Source organism: Cloeon dipterum, chromosome X (genome assembly GCF_949628265.1).
Source record: "Cloeon dipterum chromosome X, ieCloDipt1.1, whole genome shotgun sequence".
Lineage (NCBI taxonomy): Eukaryota > Metazoa > Arthropoda > Insecta > Ephemeroptera > Baetidae > Cloeon > Cloeon dipterum.
Window position 1 is genome coordinate 21,611,989 of NC_088790.1, and position 25,090 is coordinate 21,637,078.

Genomic DNA, 25,090 nt, shown 5'->3' on the forward strand with positions numbered 1-25,090 from the left:
AAGTCTCGCAAACTAAGCTGTGTGAAAATTTCGTCTTAATCTCATAAATGACAATGATTTATACGTTTCATTTTGTATGAGAACTTTTGGAGTGTCTAACTTTAGAATGTAGCATTTGCTAACTTTGATTATTAATAATCTGAAAATTTCAATCAACAGCTAAACTTTTTCGCTAGGCAATTTTTTGCAAATGTTTATTTTTGTCGTTTGTTCACCGCCCCTGGCAGTTTAATTTTGTAGACAGCAATTACGGAATGGCGTTCCCTTCCCCCTTTTGCTATTATTCAAATGAATTCCAGAGAAAAGCAAACAATATGTCATTCGAGCGTTATTATTTTTCCCACAAGCAAAAACTACGGGGGAGGACGCACGAATAATCGAAATAATAATAAAAGAAAAATATCGCGCGTGACAATCATCTAAAAATCAGTCTCTCGCACTGAGGAGCAGCGAATTTCGCACGAAGAGAAAACAATGCAGAAAACTTATTACTTGCTCCCCCGCGCGCTCTCATTGCTATTCGGTGCGTCGTTGCGACGCGGCTCTGAAATCTCATCTTTTCTGATGCGATTTGGCTCCCTTTCATGTCCACATACTCATTCACGGCACGTCCTTTGAATTGGAAATCCTCGTCAAGAGTGTGTGAGAGAGAGAGATGCAAGTGGAACCGATTTAATTCTGAGCCGTGCATGCGTTTTCGTTTTCTTTCTCATTAGAAAAAGTGCGAGTTGCACAGTCATGCCCGATAAATTACAGCCATAATGAAAATAGATTACCGGCTGCGGCTCGTTTCATTACTTCAATTAAACGCGGAAATTTTTAATTGCTTCGTCTGCCAACTGGTTTCTTCTTTGCTCTCGGGCCAATTCCAAAATTATTTCCCGGGCAGTCAATTTAAAATATATTTTAACAAGTGATATCAAGACTGGATTGACTGTTAAATTCAGATAAATTTTAATTTTGCAAGACTGGCTCTAAAAACACATTAAATTTGCCGATAAGGCTAGCACACACAAAATGTTCGTACATGCCATAAAACATTTTCATTTATAATAATTGACTTTTCAGGAATCAACAAAGTATACAGTTTGAATCAAACGAGACGCGCTGGGACACTCGATCCCAGCCTCCAAAAGCTGCTGTTGGTCCAGGTTCGGCACGCGATATGGATCATATTTGTGCGGTGCAAATATGGCACTGCCGTATGCACACGCGCCAAACCGAGTCATTTCCAATCACCCGGGGAGGGCCATCTGTCGCCGCCGCGCATGTGTGTAATGGATTAAAAAGGTGCAGCTGCAAACATCCTTTGTACTGCTTCTTTCCTCCTCCGGCGGTAATTACCCTGTCGCCCGCGGGAGGCTGAGAGAGAGGCGCGAAAACGTTCATTACACGAATTTCCTCATTCCAATTGCTAATTGCGAACGGCTGTATTTGGTATTGAAACGCGATTCAGACGCAATTCGAGTCAATCGACCCTGAGCGAGACGCCTCACATGACTTATAATACACACACGTGCACCTGAGAAAGGTATGATGACTTATTGTGGTTTCTGACGATGAACTTTTTTGCAGTCAATCGCATGTATGATTTTCTGACGGTTAATCGCTCTAAGCTTGCCTGTTGCTCCATCACTGGAGTTCTGAGTCGAGTTATTTTATTGTTTTTGTTTGAAATAAGACAACTAATAACACCATTCAGGGTTTTGATCTGACTAACGTTTTAGTTAGTGACGATTTTTTTTAATTCGTGAAGCCTGACCTGAAGTGAATGAAGTTAAATGTCACAATTTCTTGATTTAACATTCTTAAGAAATTAAAAAAAACATTGATCAAAAATTTCAAATTGATAATTTTAATTGAAGGGAATTTTGTGAGACAAATTAGAGGATTAAGTGTATATTTGTTATTTTTTCAAACAATAAAAATAGAGATAGGTAATTTGTTAATTACATCAGCTAAGAAAAGAGTTGCAAATTGAACATAAAGTGAAGCGGATTTAAATGCTTTTTCAGACTTAATACCCTGGCAGCGTCTGTTGATTTTAGATCCTTGTGCATATTTCAGTCTGCACCTTATGCTTGAAGGTTGAATTTAGCATTTGGAGTCGATTTGGACGTCTTCCAATGCGTTATAGGTGGTTTGAATTCCATCTGGATTTGTGTTTTCCTGTCTAAATTGCGCGTTACGAAATTTCCTGTCCCACATCTCATGTCTCCCCCCCCCCCCCCTCTCTCGTTAGGGTCGACTGCAAAAATAATGAGTACGTGCGCGACTATTATTGTAATTTGCTGCTCCCATCATGATCTCATTCGCCTGAATAGAGCGAGGAGTTATGGGCGTCAGGGATTAGGCCCCCCGCGGCTCGTCCCCTTTCGCGCAGAAACAGCGCCCGGGGCGCCGTTTTTGGCGGCTGCTGCGCGAAAATCCGGTCCTGCACGCGAATGGAATTTCTGTCGCATACCGCCGACACTGCTGCGTGGCAAGAAAAACGGAAAAAAGGCAGGAAGCCGGTAGACCGCAGAGGTGTACACACTTGCAGCTTGGATAAGCGCCGTTCCTTTCTCGAGATTCATTTCTGCGGTTTCATGCGCCGGTGCATCGAGTGTGTACAGGATTAGAGAGAAATAAAAGTCGTGTGATGGCCGAGAAGAGAGATGCTAATAGCGCGGCTAAACAGGGGTTTGCCTTCACACTGGGAGGCCTTACTGTGTGAAAAATCGTTGCGCGTCAAAATCTAAATCTATTCTTCCAGTCTAGAGGGTTGCTGCCTCGGCACTTGTTATGATAATTTTAGTTTTCAATCATTGTGCACCGTGGAATGTCACCACTATTTTCTATTCTTTAGGTTCGGTATTATTACTCAGCCCCTGTAAACGGTGTGAAAAAATTTTAATGGAATTAACCCCACATTCTTGTGATCACGTGCAGTTGTCCCTTTTTCAACAGTCTGTGAATGGAGACCTCTATGAATGGTTTTCTTAAAATTTCCGTTGTAAGAGTTAAGTCATGTTTCGATTGATCCTTTAGAGACTATGGGGAAAAATTAAGCAATTATGTTATCCTTTAGATGATGTTGGCTCATACCCGACTTTTTTATAGAAAACAGTTCATTTTACGACGCTCCACTTGCGTTATGGCTGCAAAGTAATAATATTAGGGGCTGTCAGCGTCTAGGATTTCGTAAACCATCTGACAAAAACTCGCTATTTCCTCTCCCCACGGGATCTGTGTTAGAACAAACTGCGGTTAACAAGGCTCGCTCAGAAAGGGAATATTTGGCCGTCAGCTTTTTGAAATCCAATACTCCAGGTTACCCTATTATTAGAAATACACGAAGACCACCCCCCAGCACTCCGGAATTAAAAGCAAGCGGGCTCTATATCGTGAAACACGCGCTGTCATTCTTCGGGGCCGTTCGTTTCGTATACCCATAATTTCGCTTCACAGAGGCTGATTGATTTAATTATCCTCTCTAAAGCATCATAATAGGAGTCTTTCCAAAAATTTACGCCGTCTTTCCCTTCTGATTGACAAATTGAACCGGAAGCAAGTGATATATTACGTGGATTGGGGGTTGTGCGTCGGGCCGTTGCAACTCACCTCTTGTTTCCACTCCTTTGTTTCGAGTTACAGCTAGAACTGCTGGTCGTCCATCATTCAGAATCTGCAACAAACGTGGCAAAATGTGTTAAATTCGAATTTATCACGAAGAGGAATGGGGGCAGCTAAGAAGTGTTTAGCTGAAATAAATTGTTCTTTTTTGGTTGGATTTTCATTTTCATGTTTGATTTAATACAAAATAATTTTTACCGCGTAAGGATGTTTATAATCTATGAAATGTTTTCCTGTCCGGTAGTATAATGTGTAATTTGTAAGATGCTAAAACAAAGGAAAATAAAGTTATAGATGAAATTAATAATTTCTATTCTACTTAGAATGTTTTAGAACATTTTGACGAAGACCATAATGCATATAACATAGAGGGACGAGATATTTTAATTTTTCTTATTTTCCTCTGTAGCTGCTAAATCCTGTTTTTTCACTCGCAGTTTCAAAGCAATTACGATTTTTTTTTAAACTATACAGAGAACTTAAACAACATTTTATTCGGTAATGAGTAGTAAGCCTATTTACTTGGCTTAATAAAACAAATGTTTTCAGCTGCTTTTTCTTGCTTTACGTTCCCACAGCAAAAAGGATTTCACAGCCTGTTATACAAATAGGGGCAGCTGAGCGTATTTCGCAGGATCCCTGGTGGCAGGGGCTTCTTGCTGTTTTGAAATTAAGCAGCAATAAAAGCCGGACAATTAGTGTTTTCATTATGCGCGGGACACGGTCCGGAAAGATAATTTACAATCAGGGCTGGCACCACGAGCGAGAAATTAGTCCCTCTCTTGAAGAAAGAATAAATTTTTGGCCCTGCGCCAGGCTCATTTTTTTAATAATAGCTTTTTATTGAGGATAATTTATGTCTCCGGCGGAGACGGCGTGCATGCAGGTGAGTGCGAGTCCCTTGCTCTTCGGCGCGCGGTATTAACGAGCTGAATTATTGTGCCTTAATGAACTTTGAGAAACGACGCTGGGAAAATAAATAGCTAGCCCTACGCGGGAACAATATTCGGCGGCTAAATAAATAGGCTGTCTCGGCGCACTTGACGAGCAGCGAAAGGCAGAATTTACGGCCTTGGCGACTTTTGCATGAATTTCATTATTCAGGTGGAAAAAGCCCGCTGCGCTCGCACTTTTTCCACACGCAAGATGCAATCACCGCGCGCGGGCGAAACGGAAATTCGTCACCCGTAGCTTCATATAATTGCGAGAAATAATTGTGCAGCCGTTTAAAGCGGCGATTTCAGCGCGCCCAGCGGGAGACGCGAGTGAAGAATACGCTCCGAAATTTGGTAATTACATTTTTCCTCGCAGCCAGCCATAGCCGCTGATGAGAGAATGAGCGAAAACGCACAAAGCCGCGCGGCCGAGTCGAGATTTTCCGCCGAGATACGGAGCCAACCCCTCCTATAGCTCCGTATATTATTATTATTATTCGCTCAAATTTATATATCTATATGTATATGTGTTATTTAACGAGAGCACATCTCACTCACTGCTCTGTGTCGGCTGTGTGTTTGGCTCGAAAATACATATAAGCATCAAGTGGCTGGCTCTCTCTGCAATATAATTTTATTTGGCTTGCCGTGCTGTAAAAGAATAAAAGTACGGAAAGGAGGATCCAAAACTCATAAACTGCTGTTGGTTTATTTTTTACAGCGGGCCGTAATAATTTTTATATCGCGCCCCTCTCCGTACGTGTCAGCGCGGCCCTCGCAGATTTATTTTTCGTGTTCCGCGCCGCGCTGCACGGCCGCGCGTATGTGCGAAAATCCGATTTTGCAATTTGTACACGGGCCGAGTTTTATGTGTTAATAAACAAAAGAAGCCAAGTACGCGCGCTCTTTTATTGCCGGCCGGCAGCTCCATCGAAAAAGGACCTGACGAACTTTAGCTTGAGCAAGACTCGTGAAAGTTAACGCGAAACTGCGGTAAAAGTCGCCAATCCGATGGATCACTCTGGTAGAGTTACCGAAATTCCAAAATGATTTTTATTCCCCTAGGAGTAACTAAACTTTGTAATTTATTCCCAGCTGATAAAATCCTGCGTCAGGCAATTAGCCAAATAGCTCTTATAGGGATATATTTTCAACAAACTCTGATTTCTTCTCAAGTTCAAACACCTCAACTCCGATTTTTTACTACGATTTTTAACGGCTTAGAAAAAACATGTGCAACAGATTTACTTTTGTGCGTTGGTATTTTAAATCGCTTTCTTTGTTACAATCAGTCGTTATTTTTTTGTATCTATTCAGCATTTCAAATAAAAGAAACATAACAAAAGTCAAATCGGTCAAGTCGCAGATCTTCTCTGTAAGCACGAAAGTCTTCAAAAGAACTGGAATTGTGTGCGCACGTGCTTCGAGGCAAAAACAACAGGAAACCTTCCTCAATGAGGCTGCCGTCTCCTTTGGTGTTTTTTCCCGAAACCGACCCTGCCCCTGCATATATGCTGGTAGACAGGATGAAAAAGACGATCTGCGCTGACGCCCGCCCTCCTTTTTCTTTTGTTCGAGCGCCTCTTTAAGAAAGGAAAAATAAGGCTAGTCCATTTTTTTTCAGCCTTTTGTTCCCGGGCGAGATAATTTATCTGGAGCCGCCCAATCAAACGCGAGAGCGGACGTGTTTTAATTAATTATCCGCTGCATTTTGGCACAAAGCTTTCGGGGCAATTAATAACTGTCGGCCCGTGCAAAGTGTGCGTGTGTAATTAGGCGAACGAGATAAATTAGCATTTTTGCACAGAATGGAGCATGTGTGTAGTCGGGAATTCGCCTTTTCGCCGAGGATCAGTATGCCGTGCGCCCGCGAATCCATCAATTCTCGCCCTGGTATAATTACCTGGTGTAATTACTCTGCGTTTTCGTTTCGCAGAAAAACATATCGGATTACAGGGTCAAGCGCCTGGCACCGCAAATTTGTGGGCGGCCAGGTCGGAATTATTTGCTGCCTTTCCCTTGAGTTTTCAGCACTCCGATGTAGCGTTTGCAGCTTCTCCAGAACGGCAATATTGCTGCAACTTGTTGCTTTTTGAAGCTTTAAAATGGGTGGCTAGGTTCCAATAAATCTAACAAATGCGCATGGTAGTTGCAATGATCCGAGGGATGAACACAATATTTTAGCCTGGAATTTTTCATAATTTATTAACTGATATCATCAATTTTCAAAATGCTACAAAAATTCATGATTCGTGCTAATTTTATGGTCCAAAGAATCGCAGCAAAAACAATCGATAATCGGTTTTTGCGAATCCAAATCATTTTAATCATTCGTAAATTTAATTTTAGTCGAGAGAAAAAAATACAATATTAATTCACACAGTATAAACTTTCGCTACCAAGAATTTTGACAGACTGCAAACCATATCTCTAATTGTAAGAGACAAGGAACCTTCCAATTAGAATCATTGTCTTGTGGTGTTTATGTGTGCCGAGGCTGAAAATTACACGGCCGCGCACACTGTCAAGCGAGAATAATCGCAAAAAACCCGTCCGTCTGTCCGCGAGACAAACATAATAAAATTGCCGATGCAAGGAAGGGTAAGGAAACGAACGCATGTCGCGAAGAATGCGCGCGCGGTACAAATTCCTCGGCACCTCGCTCGCTTATTACCACGAGACTATGATTAAGGTCCTTCTTCTCCAGGGGATCCGCCTCCTCAATGACAGAAAAATATACACCTCGTGAAGCCGCCCCGAGAGAAATAACAATAATAAAAATATACGGTTCTCATGGCCAACTTGAAAAGAAAAAAGGAGAGTTGTTGGAGACCCTGCCGCGCGCGCCATGAAACGGCTCAAAGGGTGCGCGGGTGGTTCGTCCTCACTTGGAGTAGTTTTTTTGTATCATCCTTCATTTCAATGGAGGACGATAATGATGGATTATTATCCCGCGTGCGGCCAGTTTGTTTTGTTTGGGCCAAAGTTCTCACGGGTTGACCGTTCAATCTCGTGCGCCCGATCGTCGTTATGGACTCCCTTAATTGGATGAGAAATCCCCGGCACAAGATTGTTTTCTTTCTCTCTTCTTGTGTACGTGGTTTGTTGTTATTAATAGCCTTTTGAATCGGAATACATATGCCCGGCTCTGGCCTGTGCGCTTTATGCGGCACGAAACTGGTTGTGAATAAATGGAATAAGCACAAATCACCTTTCTTGTCTCAGGGTATTGCACGACTTAATGTTCGGTGTTTAGCTCCAGATTCGATATTCAGCGTCGGAGCACACGCATATTCTCTTCTTTCCACTCTGGAAACGTGCTAAACGACAGCAAACACACGCGGATTTTATGTATGCATATTTACAAGTTAACTCAGAGAACCTGAGAAAGGTACATATTGCATTAAACGCGAGTTGAAGAATGCCTCTTGAAGCATGAATGAAAATAAAATATTGCGTTTCATGAAATTTATGATTGAAAACAAATTGATTTCTTTTATTTGATTTCCACAAAGAGTACAATAACTTTTGTGCGGTCACAGGCAGAGAGAGGCCGAAATAATTGTAAGACGAAGTAACTTATCTTAACTCCCCTCAAACTAATGAAGTCACAATAATCTCCTTCATTTTTTCATCGTTTTCACTCGTCCAAAAAAGATAAATCCTTCTTATTGTTAGCGATTCGAGAAAAGTTACAATTTCTGCCTCTCAAAGCCAGTGGCAGCGACAAAATTGCAGTTTCGATTGTTCGGGCACGTTGTTAACACTGTGGAAATCGGCTGGCCGGCCGCGCGGCCGGCTTGTTTTTTAGTACACACATATCTGCTCCAACAGCACTCCACACCTCGCGGGAATAATAATTGTCATACGCGACGAGATGAGCTCTCTCGATAATCGCGGCAGCCACCTCGTCGAGATGAAACAAAAACAATTTGCGGCGGTGGCGGCGGTTATGCCTGCTCTCGCGCTCGGGCATTGTATTTAAAAAAGGGCGCGTCGTCCGATCCTGAAAACGACGACGACGACGACAATGCCATTGTTGCCGCGCTCATTATTTACATCGCATGAACAAAAAGAATAAGAAGAGGGAATCAAAAATACGCGCGCAGCAGAAGTGTTATTGTGATATATTAACTCTGAAAAGAAACGCAGCCTTTGTATTATTATATGATATTTTTTAAATGTCACCGCCGCGCATCTTTTTAAAATATGTATTCACGTACGCCGTGAATAAAATAAGCACTGATAATAATAACCAGGCTCGACCGACTGGTTGTGCTTTGGGCAGGTAGACACACACACTCGCGTTGCTTATTTATTTCCAGCAGCAGGAGGGGCGCTGCCTTTTTCTCTGAACCATTTTTCACTCTCTGGCCTCTGTAATGAGTCACAAAATGACAGAGCGACACCTCTTTTTTCTTTTGTGCGCCCAAAGTGCGATTATTTGTGTCACCCGAGCAGGCAATTTGCATAAAACAATGCATCAAGAAAAAGACGTGCGCTTCAAAGGGCCTAATTATGCCGCGCTCTTATGGGCGAACCGTGTTTTTGGCGTCAAAACTGAACTTGCACGACCTCTATCACAAATAAATCGGCACCAAACATGACGAGTTTGATCCACCCAAGGTCGTACCTTTGTCACGTATCCTCCCAGCAGACTTCTTTGATGGTAACGCCGCATCGAATGCAAATCAAACTAAAGATAAAAAATCAGAGGTCACGCGGTCAGCCACGGGTAAGAAATCACTTTTGGAAAAATTAGATTCCAGCCCTTCAAGCTATTGAGAACATTCAAACTTCACAAAAAACTTAGCCACACAGCCTCAAAATCTCGTGGCTTGAGTCTCATCTTGCGGTGAAAATTCTAATGTATTGATCCTGGTTACGCATTCTAGTAGTTTCCGTTCGGCATCGAAGCCATTCGACCTTTGCCACTGACCAGTTAAGTTATTCGGAATTCAAGGGTATATTATACGCGATCAAAGAGAAATTCCGAATTTCTCAATCAAAAGGTCAGCCGAGTGGCTGCTTTTTGGCCATAAAACGCGTTCGTCGCCGGTCTAACTGTTCCTAGCAACGCGCGTTGATGGATAATTAAAATAATTTCCTTCTCTCTCTCCTCAATCCTTCGGAGCGCAGTCTTGGAGGTTCAAAACGTTTAATCACGCGGGAGATGGGCCACCGAGGATCCGAGAGAGATTAAAAATTTTCCAGCACCGCCGCTTTTAATGCCCATAATGGCTTTCGATCGCGCTGCCCGGCTCCTCTCCTTAATAATTTTCCGGCAGAAAACGAGACGCGTTTTTAATATTACTATATAGAATATAAAATTGTAAAATTGCCGGCCGTGCCGAGTCGCCGGCACATAAAAACAACGACGCAGAGCGTCAGGAGAGCCTGCTTTTTTGATAATAATGAACGTCATTATCTCGCTTTTCTGCGCCGCGCGCACCGGCCAAAGAGTAATTATTACGTTTTATTATTATGTACAAATCTCTTCAGCAACAAAACAACTGACTAGCTAACAATCTTCTCTCCAATATAAAAGCCAGCTTATCTGATTGGAGCCGCGACCAAATTCATTATTACTCTCTCGTGTGCGGAGAAAATGTAATAATTACTTTTTATATCATACACATACGCATCTCGCAGCACTTTTGGCACTTTTCGCGGGAAAAACGACTTCATTTCGTTCACATGAGAAATTAAAAATTGCGTTCAGGTGCAAAATGCTGCCTCATGACAATAACTGATAGCATCTGGGTGTCGATGGCGAACTCCGACGAGTGTGTGTAAATACCGTGTGTGTTTGTGCACTCCGGGAAAGTGCGGGGTTGATTACAATTTTAATTGAATCTTCTGCAGTCACGACAGGGCGTTCTCATTCGTTGCATGGGTGAGAAAGCAATTTGCAGACAAAATTGTAGGCACCAGGGTGGCCTCACGTCGTCAAACGAAACAGGCGATTAAATTTTTAGGCTTTTGTAATTAAACAACTTAATTTGGGCGATTCCTGGAGGAAAGGATCATCACTAATGTGGAGTAATTGCTCTATTAAGCAGCCAGGATATCTAAATATATATTAAAGCATATTTTTATTCTTAATTGTTATGTAACTATTAACATGAGTTTCTTTTAATCATTATTAAAAGGTACGTAGAATGGCCCTTTTAAAGTGTAATTCACGCCTTATTTTCTCGTTTAATTCCTCTCTCCGAGAGAGGGCAACAATTGTGGGCGATTGTAAAGTGATACGCTTTGGGAAGTCTACGATCAGAAGTCAAACTTGTCGGTTCAGAGCACCAACGCCGGGTCAAAGCGCATCGTTCGTTCGCCATAAATCCTGCTGCTTGCCGCGCACGGAGGGTTATTATTTTACACGATTGAAAGAGAGAAACTCTATGCGCATCTCGCACGGATAAGTTTTGTGATACTGGAGCAGGGCAAAATTGTCTGGTTTAAACGCGCTTAGCGTATTATCGCCGGCGTTCCTTGCGCTGTTTGTTACATGAGATGTTTTATTTTAACCTTGAGCTGGCGAGGAGGAATCCTTATTTTGTTCTCGGCCGGTTTTTCTCTTTTGCCAGCTCAGCACAAATAAAATACAGAGAGTGAGTGAGCGAGCGAGCCGCAGCTCTATTCCTCTGATACATAGGAGGAGAGTAAAGGAACGCCGCGCGCGCAGACAATATTCTTTATTCCGGCTGCCTCCGAAGGATTGCTTGCTTTTATTCTCTAACCTTGATTGGAACAAAACCGTTCAAAGTGCGATGGGAGACCGTGTGCTGGCAAAAATTGCGTATTCGCCAGGAAAATAAGGGTGTGCACACGTTCAGCAAAATGTGCCGCGCGGTATATGGGTCCAATAAAGACGACTTTTATTGCCCGTTTCCTTCCCTTTTTTGGTTAATTAGCGTGAAGTTTCGCTTTTCGCGACCGCACAGGAACTGAAAGACCAAAACCAAAAAGGCAATAATCGTTGATTGGGTTTTAAAGACACTTATCTTTTGATGAGCGAATAAAAAACTGCAGGAAAATTTAATCACCTTTTTCAGGGCATCGGCCATTTCAAAACAGGCGCGTCTATTTAAGCAAAAAATAAAATGGTTGCCGCTTTTCTTGTTAATTTATTCCGATTGCACCGAATAAAGCCCTTATTTCCGTTGGCGCTTCCTTTTTTCGACATCCGCCCCGCGCTCTCCATTATTCTTTTAATCATCCCCCACCTTCTGATTAACAACAACTTGAGCATACACTCGTTTTCTTGCACGCACCTCATTTAACAAGCGGCCGGCCGAGCGAGACGCAGAGAGACGCACGTACGAAAATTAAACTATTAATAACTCAGCCGTTGATGAGTATTCACCTGACGAATGGACGAATTTCCTCCTGCACCCGAGCCAAGCAGAGTCTGGAATCAGTAAAAAAGAGCGGTTATGAGTGATTGTGTTTACTCATGGGAGCGTTTTTCGGCGTGTGTGGGACAAGTTCTGTCCAAACATCGGCCTTTCGAAAACATTGCTCGTCAGCTGCTGACTCTGAACGCAAACAAACTCCAAGCCCTGGTCGCGTTTGCTCTCCAGAAATAATAAATACGCTATAAAATTCCCCGTCGAGAAATTTTACGAGCAGTCAGAAGAATTAAAAGCGTGCGGTTTGAACATTAACAGCAGTCGGCTCCGTTTACATCTTTTGTCGACAGTTTTTACTCCGTGTCGGAGATTCATTAAGACCGCTTCTCATTATATAAAAGTCGCTGGCGGATTTATTTTCTCCCGATCCTTGGTTTGCATATAATTAAGCTAGGAATGAATTGGTGTTCTTTTCGCGTTGAGTGATAATGACCTTTATTCAGAAAAGGGCCCGCGGGCCTCCGCGGACGAGAGAAAAAAACTCGTTTATCAGAGCACACACTGACAAAAAAGGAACTCGGCGTGAAATAAAATGAAATATGAATTCGGACAAAGGAGAGAATTACGCGCGCCACGCAACAAAAAACGCGCGAGCCGCAAATGATGATGAGGTAATGAGCGTGTGGTTTTTATTTTTTTATTCAGCATTAGGGGTTACCGAGCCGAAAAACCAATAATGAAATTGCGTGTGTTCCGACTCGCAGCTAGGTCAATAAAAAAGACGTGCACTTGGCTCCTCGTGAATTTTGATAACGGATTTGGCTTGTCTGACCTTAAAAACATAGAAAACGACACCCGACATGCCTGGATTTGAAAAGGACTCATTTCTAGCCTGGGAAATTCTACTCGAGTGCTGTTCAAAGGAAAAATTGGTAAAGCAGTATTGAGACAAAAGCGTGGGAATTTTATTTTGTCAGAACAAAATATTTCCCATCAAAATTGTTTATTTACATTTTTTTATATTTTTCTCTGCTCGCCAACCCTTCAACGTTATATTTATTCGATTAACGAATATAAATAAAAATTGTCTTTTGATTCAGAATATATCGTTTTTTTAATAAATTTATGGGACTATTCGGCTCGACTAATTATTTGAAAAGGACAGTGAACCTGGTCGAGCGGTCGGTTGTGATTAATCCACTTGCTCGCGAGATGAATGTAACTCGTTTTCTTTTGATGCATGCAGGTGCGATTCTTTAATTGATAATTGGGGGCATTATTTTTGTTCTCATCAGCGCGCGCAGGGACAAGATACGTTTGCAAAGATTAATTCCGAGAAGCTAATTTAATTAATTCAGGCTGAGGCGGCGCCAAGAAAGAGAGGGGACGACTTCATTATGCGTGCAGACTGTATACGGTGCTATGCAATAATTACACACACGTATCAATTGAGAAATGCAGCAAAAAAAGCAGGACGGATTTGAATCGGAATTCAATTAAAGCGTCGTGGGAATTCTCTTTCGGCGTGGCCCGAATTTAACAGTTTTTAGCCGGAAAAAGCTGCGGAGAATGAAGACTGTGTGAGAATGGCCAGCGTTGACTGACGACTAAAGACCATAAAGGGACAAATTAGTAACAGCGCGGCCACAAAAACGCATCAATTATTCGGCGACAGAGACGAGCGGAAAAATCAAAGCCGTGCGCGTTCAACGCTTTTGATCTCTGAGAACGGCGTGAAAAGACAACTGTTTCCTTTCCTATAGGTTTAATGTGAGAGAAAAATGTCATGATTGCCCTGGAATTAAAAATTAAAATGCATTTAAACGTGTGCTTCAAAGCCGCGGGCTGCTTTTCCATTTGGAATATAATTTACAAGCGTCTTTATAGGTTTTTATTGCGCCGTTTAAAGTAAAATTTTAAACGCGCCGCCGTAAATAATTTCTCCCCTAAATTATTCACATCGACGGAGATAAAATCTCCAGCAACACAATAAAAAGCACACGCAGGAATTCTGGAACAATAAAAGTGAGACTTTTTCTCCGAGTCCAAAAGAGCGCGCGCGTCGAGAGCCTCCTGCCTTTTTTTTATTTTGCTCTCTGTGCGGTCGGTTGAATTTATTTGATGGGCAGAAATTTGAAGAGCGGCCTTTGTAACCCCAGAAACACATATTTCTTTTTTTGAAAAATTAATTTTTCCCTTTACCGCGCGTGGAGCCAGCTGCAATTTTTGATTGACAAATGACCCTCGAGCGAGTTGACTTCACAATTTTTTTCCAGCAAGAGTGCTCTTCCACCGTGAAACATACAAGAGCCGAGTATATTGTGACGTTTTCGTGCTCAAAAGCAGTCCCACAGGATTCATAAAAGCGGCTGGAGTTTTTTTTCACAGAGTAAAACAATTATATGGAGAGCGAAAATTGTCAATTGCGGTTCTGGTGGATCCGGGTGTAGGCTCTGGATTTTAATTTCAAGCTGTGTGGGAAAACTGCGCCAATTTCGGAAACCACTTTTACATTTTAATAATTTTATTACGATTAAATCTCGGATGTTGCCAACAGAGAACATTTAGCCAGAAATCTGCACGCAAGCCAAATTACATTTCGGCAACTTCTTGGAACACCAAAATTTAGAGTCAGCCAGTGGAAAAATTTGGCAATTATTCAGCGCTGGATATTTTCCTGCTCGTTTCACGCTCTCCTCCTTCGCATTCCGCTATTTCATGAGCTTTGCTTTGCTAATTTTTTGTTTTGTCTGAGTGGCAGGCAGATGTTTGAAAAGTCGAGAGTTGAGATGAAAAATTCGCCAGCCAAAAGTAAAGGTAATTAGCGAGGAAAAGCTAATTTCGGAGATGAGGCCCAGCAGATAAAAACAACTAATTCCCAGCTCAGGAGGCGGAGATTTTCGAAAAGGCCGGTCTTTCACAATGTACGCCATTTTTCACAGAACCGAGAGAGAGAAAGATAAAATATGATTTTCGTCTCCCGAAAGACCGGCGAGTGAGTTGAAGAGGCCTGTAATTACCGGCCAGGGTAGAAATAAAGATCATACGGTCACTCCTGCCGGGGCGGAGTAGGAAAATATTAATAGATTCTCTCTGCTCCTTCGCAGTGAGTCAGACGAGGAATTCATCCTGCTTCCCTCCTCGCCACATTAATTTGGCGCCAAGGCAAGGGTGTGCGCACATCGAGGGGGTGTCGGAATTATTGCTTCCAATAAATGGCTTTTTATTGCCTGTGAAGGACCCCCTATTAATTTCTGATAGGGAGCGGAAGTGTTTCTTTATGCTCCACAAAATTGCATTTGTATAGAAAATTATTGCGCTCTGAGGTTTCGATGGCATATTTGCACTTTTCGACCGCAGAAACCTATCAAGTGACCGACGCCACACACAGCACGATCAATAGCCCTGAGAAGTGTACCTGAGGGATTACAGCAATCTTCAAAGGTAAAGTTGCAATCTGTCTGTACCAGAGAGAGAGAGAGGTTCTCATGAGGAATGAAAATCTACAATTAGATTCGCATCACGACTGGCACCTAACAAGTCAACCTGAGAGAGGTATTTTGTTGAATACCCTGAATTAAGGTCAACAAATTTGTAAATGATGTGGCAAAAATATAAATTCGGCCTAATGTTCGACAGTTCATAAAAATAACACGGCGCGCTGCATATATAAACCGCGACACCTTTGAAAACACTTTTGTGAAGGTATTGTGAGCCTGAATAAAAGCATTGTCGGCAAGTGGGCTATCAAAATGCACGTTTTACGCTCTTCCGAGCTCGGTTTTTGACTGAAAATAATGTCAAATGCTCGCCTAATTTTTCACAGCAGCCGTTTGGATGATTTTTAACAGCCGACGATTTCCCTGTGTCAAAAATCAATCATTAAGTCAGATACGGCATCTGATTTGTTAGAAAAAATTAGCCCCACTTTCGTCTCTCTCTCTCGCGGCACTGAAAGGTTCGATAAAATTATTCATCTCGAGCTCTTTTCCTCTCTCTCGCACGTCGGGCTATTTTTTATGCTGCATTCAGCGCCTGACAAAGGGAAACAAGAATCATCGTGCTAGCTTCAAAAGTCAAATCTGAAATATTATTTTATTTCAACGGGCAAGAGAGCCAGCGAGCGAGAGAGAGAAAGATATCTATCAAGCCAGACGCCGATTTTCTCCTCCTCACAATTGTATTGGTTTTTATATATTTTTTCTTCTCTCACGATGGAGCGCTGCAGCAGCACTTTGTACGCTAGCCGGCCGGCAGGCCAGAGAGGAGAGACGGGAATAAATAATAAAAGAGGCGCTTTTTGTTACGAAAAGAGTGGCGCGCAGCGTGATGCTGGCTCTTCAAAAGTTCTTTTGTTTGTTTTCGCTTTTATTGGATTTTGTTTTGATTAATTAACTCGTCACTCTCGCGGCGCACCGAGATTTTGATTGCGTCTCAAGTGCGGGCTTTATTCACGCCGCGCACGAAACTATATCTGGGCAGCACGCGGGTCACACAATACGCCCATTTTTCTACATGGCGCGGGTGAAAATGAGATTTATACCATATTTTTATGATGGCGGTGGCGGAAAGAGGTATAAAATGATAATTGAGCCCAGGGTCCTTTTTACACGCGGCGGCAGTGACCTCATCTCGATTTATCTCTTTTCTGCCTGCTTTTGTGCGGGTGTTCCCCTCTGCTTCACTCGAGATGTCTAACTGTTCCCACCAGGCAAAAAGCGGCATCAAGTGACCATAAGAGAGCAGTGAGTGGTTTGTTTTTCAAACACACTCTTCGTGGAATCCTCATCTTTCCCGCTTGCAGAATCCGGCAGCCGTGGCAACGTATGCAAAAATGCTGCCGATTCACGACCCCGCAAAAAGGTTCTCGGCCGGCCGGGGCTGGATTTCTTAATTACTCGAACGGCGTGTGTGAATATCGAGGGCCGCATCTTCGGAGCTGGTTTAGAGAAGGTCTTGGGAGCAGAAACAAGAAGCGCGGCGCGACGGCAATTTAATTCCAATTGAGAATTCAGTTTGGGAGAGCGCCGGCAATAAAAAAGCCTTTGAGGAGATTATTGTTCGTGATAACGAGCCAAGAAAAAGAGCTAATCTGCTTTGTGGAACGCTAAGATGACATTTTGACGTCTCCCTTTAAAATTTAATCTTCCCGCCCCGCACGCACGCAGTCTGCCGCTCGCCAATTTGAGCCTGCCCGGCAGATATTCGCCAGTCCGGCAACGTCTGGTAAACGAAACGGACCACCGTTGCGATTTTTGCCATTTGTCGAGGAAAAAAGTCCGTCTGTGTCCAGAGGACGGACACAGACGTCATCCCGGTCATTTGCATTCCTTTCGAGGCTCTCATAGCTCGTTATTGACATCAGAAGCGAATTTTTTTCATCTCGGACGGTGTCAAAACAATGATATACGGATCGTATCTGCACGAAAACAGACCCACTGTGGTTTGAAATTTTAAACATATATTCGGCCTGTTACCGATGTTTAATCGGTGCTTCGGACATAAATCACGATTTTTCAGAGCCTGCCGCTTCTTTGCTACGTTTTCAGATTATTAACGATCGCGCTAGCCCCCATCTTTTCGAAATAAGTTGCGTGCTGCAAGTCCACTTTTCATTTCCTAAGAGCAGCGAGGTAGCCGCGGAAAATAAAAAATTGTTTGGCCGGCCTCCCGCCGCGCCGGCCGCACCGCTCTATATATCAAAATCAGCCGCCCCTGAGTAAATAAATAAACATAATTTTTATTGTGCTTAATCAAGCCGGCAGCAGCAGCAGCATCGTTGCGCGCATAAAATGCTCAAGGTAACATTCCTGGCTCGTTAAACGCGCGCGGCAAATGACACTTTTAAACAATTTACGACTCGCGATTTTCACACACACGCGCGGCCATTTGCCAACGGACTCAATTTCGCTTAGGCAAATGAATTTCTGCTCGGCTGCCCGTCAACTATTTCCATCAGCAGCTCAGATTCAATTAAAAAGGTCACCTGTGTGAGAAATAATCCACGGAACAGTTAACCGAAATAAATATTTGGCCATTTGGTTAATCGCTTTACAAGAAACTGCTCCGAACGCGAGGAGAAAATTGCTACGAATCCGGCTGGGCTCGCGTGCAGCTCGCTGATCCCACGAAACAGATATTATATATATTTTTATCAACACCGCGCACACAGAGGAGAGCGGACAAGATGAGGAATTATAGAAATTTCTCCGCGTCTCACCTGGTTAAGGGGAATTCGTCTAATAATTAATTGCGCTGACACAAAAAACCGCAGGTGCCAAGTGCTGGAAAAACGACGCGGTGTCGCGTGTGCGTTTGCCCATTTTTCTCCGTTCCCCGCCGGCCCGCAAATGCAATCAATAGGAAATCGTGAGCACGACTCTTTGAACCGAAGCAACAGATGCGCGGAATTTTGGCCAAAAACACGCGCCTCGCATTACTCCTAAACAGGTGTGTTTTTTGCCCTGTGAGAAAATGTGAGGCGTAAAAATGTAGGGAAGAGAGATGCAATCTTGATTGCGAATTTCGCCTGAAAGAGCAATATAGCAGCAATTTATTTTGACGGACGGCTTTTGCCCGACAGTCGCTCACTTTGCACCTCCGGACGTTTTGAATGGGCCGAATTAGTGCCAGCAGGAGTGGAACTGAGCAAAGAATGTGTCTCTCACGATATCAATATTCAAGGCTGCCATTGCTGTTTTGTATTTTCACAGCTTGAAATATAGGAGCAGACGTTCGAATTCGATCCCTTTTACCTCTCACAAATGTAGCCATTTTTAATCAAGCCCATTCAAAATATTAAACATGTCGCAAAACTATTAATTGGCTACCAAATGGTACAAGTTTTACAGATCAGAAATGGAAATAAGCGGAATGTTGAAATTATGACACTGCGGCCTAAGACGTTCATGCGTAAGGTTTACGATATGTTAAATTCTCATTCAATAAATTTATCCAGCCGTGTGAAACTTAAATGAAAGGGAATTTTCAATTTAAATTTTGCTTGACAGCCAACTTAAGTATGATCTATTGCTCCGAGAGAACTGGTTGCGGCAGAAGATTTCGCTCTTCCCTCTTGAAATCTTGTCTGTTTACCAAACAAACGTGCACGCACCCTTGAGCAAAAAGAGCGACACACGAATTTAATTAGAATTAATGGCTGTTTGTGTGCAGCCTGGCGAATGCAGGCGAATCTTGGCCGCCTTTGTGCGCGTATTTGTATTTTCGGCTGCCTATTCACGAAATAACACATTATCAAGCAGAAGGGAGCAGTGCATCTGCTCGTCACACGTTTGCAAGACGGTGACATTCGCCAGGGCGGAGAAGAAGCACATGGTGACACAATGAACAAGAGTAAAAAAGCGGCAGCCGGGGTGGCGGACGAGGCTCCAACCCCCTGCGAACGCGAGGTGAAAAGGAGCGATAGACAAGCCACTCAGGAATCCAACAAATCGGATAAAACCACTGTGTATAAGCTGATAATTCTTTTGTGCCGAGCTCCCTTTTAAGAAAAATTCGTGCTCGCCAGATGCTTGAGAGGTAAAATTGGACCTTGTTGCTTTCATCCCTCCGCCGGGGGCTGTTTAGCCTGCAGTGCGGCGAGGAGACCTCAGAACATCACGACGCACATTTAACAATTTCGATCTGTCGATTCAGATAAAATTAAAATGATCGGGATCTAATTGAATTTGATAGGAAAACAATTTCGATAAATTTACCTGTCTTTCAAATGTCTGCAGATCTTTTGATATAAATTACAAGTGAGGTTAATTGAAATCATTTCCACGACTCAATCTGCTTCATACACGAGCATTCATTTTTCCCATTCGGAATAATTTATTTAGTTCACATTTAATGCACTGCTGGGTGCATGTACGGTGTGCTTGTACGAACAGATGCACGAGGCGGAATTGAAATAAATTTGCAATTCAAAAGGTACACACACTCACAATGATATTCTCCTGCTGATGAGAAGAACACGGTCTTGTAATTGAGTTGATGATAATAATAACAGAGTGGTAGGCAGCGCGGCGCGGCCGGGCAATCACAGAAAAAATGACGCCGGGGCCAAATTATGGTTACATGCTTGTAATTATTACAATCACGCACCTGGCCCGCTTGGAAATTGCCTGCAATTAGAGGGAGGAATTGCACCGCACGGTAATTATTATTTTGTTTAGAATTTTTAACTATGTACTTAGGTGTATCTGCTAGGCTCAAGCTCACGGCCTAATTGTGTTTGTTTTTAACACCAGTGGAATTAAAAAGCGGGAAGCGCAGCACTCATTTGCTATTCAAATACATTCCCACGTTTCGGAAACTGGGAAATGCAGCGAGCGCATCCTGCTTGGATTCAACTGCTTTTGTCCTTTAAATAGGTTCAGGAGACCATCTGCTACACGATTTTATGATATTTAAAATATCATAACTTGAAACAGCAGTTCAAGACCTGAGAAATTTAGTTCTGCTGGCTTTACATTCAAAGCTCTGAGACGAGTGACATTAGGATGTGATTTATATTTCACGCTCCGGATTCGGCTGCACGCTTTTATGTATCAAACGCTGTGTGAGTCACACACTACACACGCTTGATGCTTAAATTTACACTCTCGGCATAACTTTTCCAGGCCTTGAACGGCACACAGAGTGCAGGCATTGTATCCTGAAATTCTTTCTATTTTCTCAGAAAGTTGGGCTCGCATGAGTCACGGCGGAGAAAAATCGAGCAGACGGTGGAAAAGCTTCAATTAGTGCGTTGATTCTCGTACAGAAAAGCTAATTACCGGTTTCATTCCGAATCAAAAATTCCGCTCCGGTCTTCCTCTCGTTTAATGATATATAATCATTCAATTAGTCGTCTGCCGGCCATGCGGCGTTCTCTCCCACACCTCGCCCGAGTTGAATGTATAAAAAACGGCCGAGTTGTCGCAAGGAGTGAGTTACACTTCACGAGCGGCACACGCGCTTCGAAAGCAAACTCTGCATTTTGCTCGGCGAATTAAAGCGACCACTCGTTTCAAGGCGAACGCAAATCTGCATGCTGACCACGATTTTAACAGAGAAACTCGCGAGGATTAGAAAAAGCTCAGCCAAGCAAGAAGACGCGGCGGCGGCGGCTCATCCAGCACGGCATCACACAGAGATAGTATGTGTGTATAATTTTTTACTCTTGTTGCAGCGCAGAGAGAGAGAGAGAGAGAGAGAGAGAGAGAGAGAGAGAGAGAGAGAGAGAGAGAGAGAGAGAGAGAACCGGTTTCCCTCCGCGCCGCCGTGATGTGTTTGTGCTGGCCAGTGCGCTGAGAGTTTATTTTATTCCATCTCCAACAGCCAGCAGAAGCAGCAAAAACAACACGGACGAGAGAGAATGAAATTTGGAAGCGCCAGAAATCTTGTCTCGGCGATAAATAAGCGCGCCGTTTTCCTCCGAGCCAGGAATCTCGGCGCGTTTGATATAATTATTCGTCATTTATCAGCGCGCGCGGGCAAAGAAAGTAACACGAGACCTTTTAACAGTCTCTTCTCCGGTGCTTTAAACGCGCTTCTGTGATAAAACGCGTAATGTTCCAGAGTTAAAAGGGTCACGGAGGCATCAAGTGCTGCGTGTGATGCTTTTTGATGTATAAACTCTCTAATAATCTCCTGTTAGGAAATTGCGTCAACTAAATTATGCTCATTTGTTTTCCAGCCTGAAATCCGTGACAAATTTCAACACCTCGTATAGCTTGTTTTGAGCTTTGAATTGTGCAACACTCGCCCTCCATGATTCTGAATCCAAATTCAACTATTAGGAGATATTTGTTTTCGAAATACCGTTTTTAGACGAAAACAAGTGGGAAATAGGAAACGGGATAATTTCCCACTTTCTTGAAACAATCAATCAGTCAATTAAACTTACGTTAAACGACCCTCTCAACGTTTTGTAAGATAAAAATGAGGATTTCATTATGCTCTCTAACACTTAGAAACCAAAAATTAAATCCTAAACTTATCATTTTTATTTTTTGACATTATGTGGCTTTAGGTGAATATTGGGAATCCCTGGCTCTTTGTCATTAAATCTAGAAAAATTAAAAAATCTCATTCTGTGAGTTTTTTTTCAGACAAAGATAATTATTTCATTTTAAATTTTCAGCAATTCAGGAAGCTTGGTGATTGAGTTTCGTTCAGAAGGAGGATTCGAATCAATCGGAAATCAGCTGATTTTTTGCAGTGAGCGGAATGGGGACGATAAACACTTGATCTTCCATCAATTTAACGGTGGAAAGCGTCGGCGCCGTCGGCAAATGAGTTTTCCCGGGTGAGTGTTTGTTGGTTTTGAGTCAAGGGCCCTCAACATCGTGCCGGTGAGGTCCCCTCGTCGCCTCCTCGACCGGGGGGCACGCGGGGGACCGCGGTGAGCCGCCTTTGGTCTTGAAATTAATTCTTCCCGGCACTAATGACTCCATTCTTTTTGCCAACAAAGAGATTGATTGATCGACGGACACGCTCATAGTAGGCCAGGCGTCCTCGAGTTATTGGATCAGAAGCAGGAAAAGGGGCTGGCAGGATTTCGCTAATAAGTGTACCCAGCCAGTTCATCATGCGTAGAGAGACGAGGAGATGCAGCTGTTTGACGAAGGTGTGCTGGCTGGCCAGAGAAAAATCCATCCGCCGCCGCCGCCGCGCCGCGCTACGGCAGCTGGAGATCGACCGTGCAGGCAGGCCCAGGCACATAATTTACCTTTCATACGGGCTCCCTCTATGCCTCCCCTCCCCCCGCGCGCGGCCCTGGCTCAGGTACTTCACACAAAAGGAATCTTCTGCTCCCCCGACCAACCTTTTTATAGCGCACAATCAGCTTGGTTTATATTCAGAGAGACCGAGTAGCACCAGGGAAGTGGAAAATTGAGAAATAACTTCAGTTGAACCGAGGAAAACATAACATTTGCCGGACATTTTTGTATCAATCAGCCTCAACAATACCATATAGCATGAATGTCAAGGCTATCGCGGGATAAACAAACCTAAAATAGATTGTTAGTCTGGGGAAAATAATTTGATATCTTTACCTTTACAAAATTCCTACAGGATAACCTGAGGTTGATTTTTACAATAATATTCTAGAACAGGTAAAATTGTGATTTGGCTGATTTTGCTCACTTCCCTGTAGCAGCCAGGTTGAATTCCATATAGCGCCTTTTACAAGTGATTCGGGGTTTTCATTTCTATTAATAATAGGGTCGTCCCGTTGCGCCTATTTGTTGAAACGCAGCCCCTAACAGGACACGAGGGCATATTTCATGTTGTCTATGTCCGAACGAAAGTGTCAATAAGCCGCAAAGAAATAAAATGCATGCGTACTAAATCAATTCAGAAGACTCGTGAGCGCGGCGGCGACATCCAAAGAAACTCGGCTCTTAGTCTTGGTTACTTTGCTCCGCCGCTATTATTTGGAGAAGATTTTCCTCGGATGGTGTAATTATTTGGCGACCACCTAGCTTGAGGAAGCAAATCTTTTCTACTGTCGGCATGTCCTACACAAGGTGATAAAATATAGAGCTGCGACTGACCACATTTTTCTTTCCTTGCACGGGGGATTTTTTTGAAGTTTATACTGGACCCTAGATTTTTGTTGTTTTCTTTGACTAGAAACTTGTGAAATGTTTTTCAGCCACAGACGAGTGGGGTACCTTCTCAAGAGGATTAAAAAACACATTGTGATATTTCAAGGTCTGGAGGAAAAACGATCCCCTGTTACTCTTACTTTTGTTCCCTTTGTCAGGAATAGTGTGAAAAGTATTTTAAGGTAATAAATTCAAAATATACGGCGGCGTAGTGCAAAACAATTCGCTCCGGGTTACGTGCTTTTCCGTGAGAAAAGCGATGAAATTCCAAAAACCCGCCCACGCCATGGCAACTAAAAAACCCGCCCCTGATTTACAGAGAGTTTTCCTCCCTGGCCGATTTTTAATCAGTCCGAGCTGGCAAACAAGCAGTAATTATAAAATCATAGCGTTCAGGCCGGTTCTCAAGACCTTTTTCCCTTTTCTCATCAATATGGAATTTATTATTTCGGTCTGCGCCGCGCTGCCTTCAACATCTCATTTTTTTCCTCCGCTTTGTACTCTCACTGTGTGTGTGTTGTGCTGATAAAACAATAGGTGCACGAAGGAATAAAAAAGAGAGACGAGTGAAATAACATGGGAGGCGCGTCGTGTTGGACGAAAAAAGCAGCGGGCACGACTTTTGTAATAAAAGAGGCGGAGTTGCTCAGAGAAAAAGAGGCATGCTAGCCTTGCTTTGCTGCCTGCCTGCCTGGCTTTTCATCTTTCCCATCTCGTCCGCTCGCGAGCCTTTTTGTAATGAGAAAATTCTTGTAAATAAAAATAACAAACCTCCTCGTAAATTATCTATCGCGCACTCACTGAGCCGAATGTAATTATTTTCGCCGCGGCGCTGACCCAAACCGTATATTTTTCGCCTTTTTCTGCGCATAAAATCGCAGAAAAGACCAAAAAGATTAATTACCAGCAGCCGACTGTCTGGATTATTTATATTATTTGCAAGTCAACTGAAATGGGGAGAAAATGGAATTTATGTGGCTGAATTTATTATTTTTTCAAACTGACATATACGCATTTACGCAAGAGTCGTATATTTTGTGAAAAATTAACAAAAAGAAAGTAATTGATTTGTTTGTTTTAAGCGCGACAAGGTTCGTTGAAGATCATTTTTGTGTCACGAGCGGAACAATGCTGTGCATAGTATTTTCATACATGCGTCTGCGTGGAAATAGATATTTTGGCGAGTTTACTTTCTCCTCGTTCCCTAGTTCGAAAAATTATGCAGTCTTCGGGCCTTTTTATTCCGTTCGTTTGTCTTTTGTTGCAAAACACAATTAGTTAGAGGAGAACAGCTCCGTTTCCAAGGAAGGAAAGGTTGTTGAATGGAGCAATAAGTCTCGTCGATCTTCAAACCCATTTCTCAGACAAACAAACAGTGCCGTTTGCACTGACTCGATTGACACAAAAGAATACTGAGTAGTGTAACAAACGGTAGGGAGAGCTCTCTCATTATAATGCGATTACCCAGCAAAGGGATGCGCTCGCTAGAGCTGCAAGTACAAAAGGAGAAATTTGTTGCGTGCGGCTTTGCTCGTTAAGGCAGGTTCGTTTACCCCGCCAGCCAGCCAGGCAGCCGGCAGGTCAT

The 25,090-nt window shown here is 43.0% G+C and overlaps 1 protein-coding gene across 3 annotated transcripts in view; it reads right to left on the reverse strand.

Annotated features, from left to right (window-relative positions):
* The window catches only part of LOC135946044 (uncharacterized), a 45,939-nt gene that overhangs the window by 9,987 nt on the left and 10,862 nt on the right, over positions 1-25,090 (reverse strand). For 2 of the 3 annotated variants that reach the window (XM_065494069.1, XM_065494070.1), the window contains 2 exons: positions 11,917-11,961; positions 3,604-3,667 (listed from right to left, as the gene is read on the reverse strand). The gene's annotated coding sequence lies outside the window, so the exon portion shown is untranslated. The remainder of the gene's footprint in view (positions 1-3,603; positions 3,668-11,916; positions 11,962-25,090) is intronic. The other variant, XM_065494071.1, reaches the window with a different exon arrangement.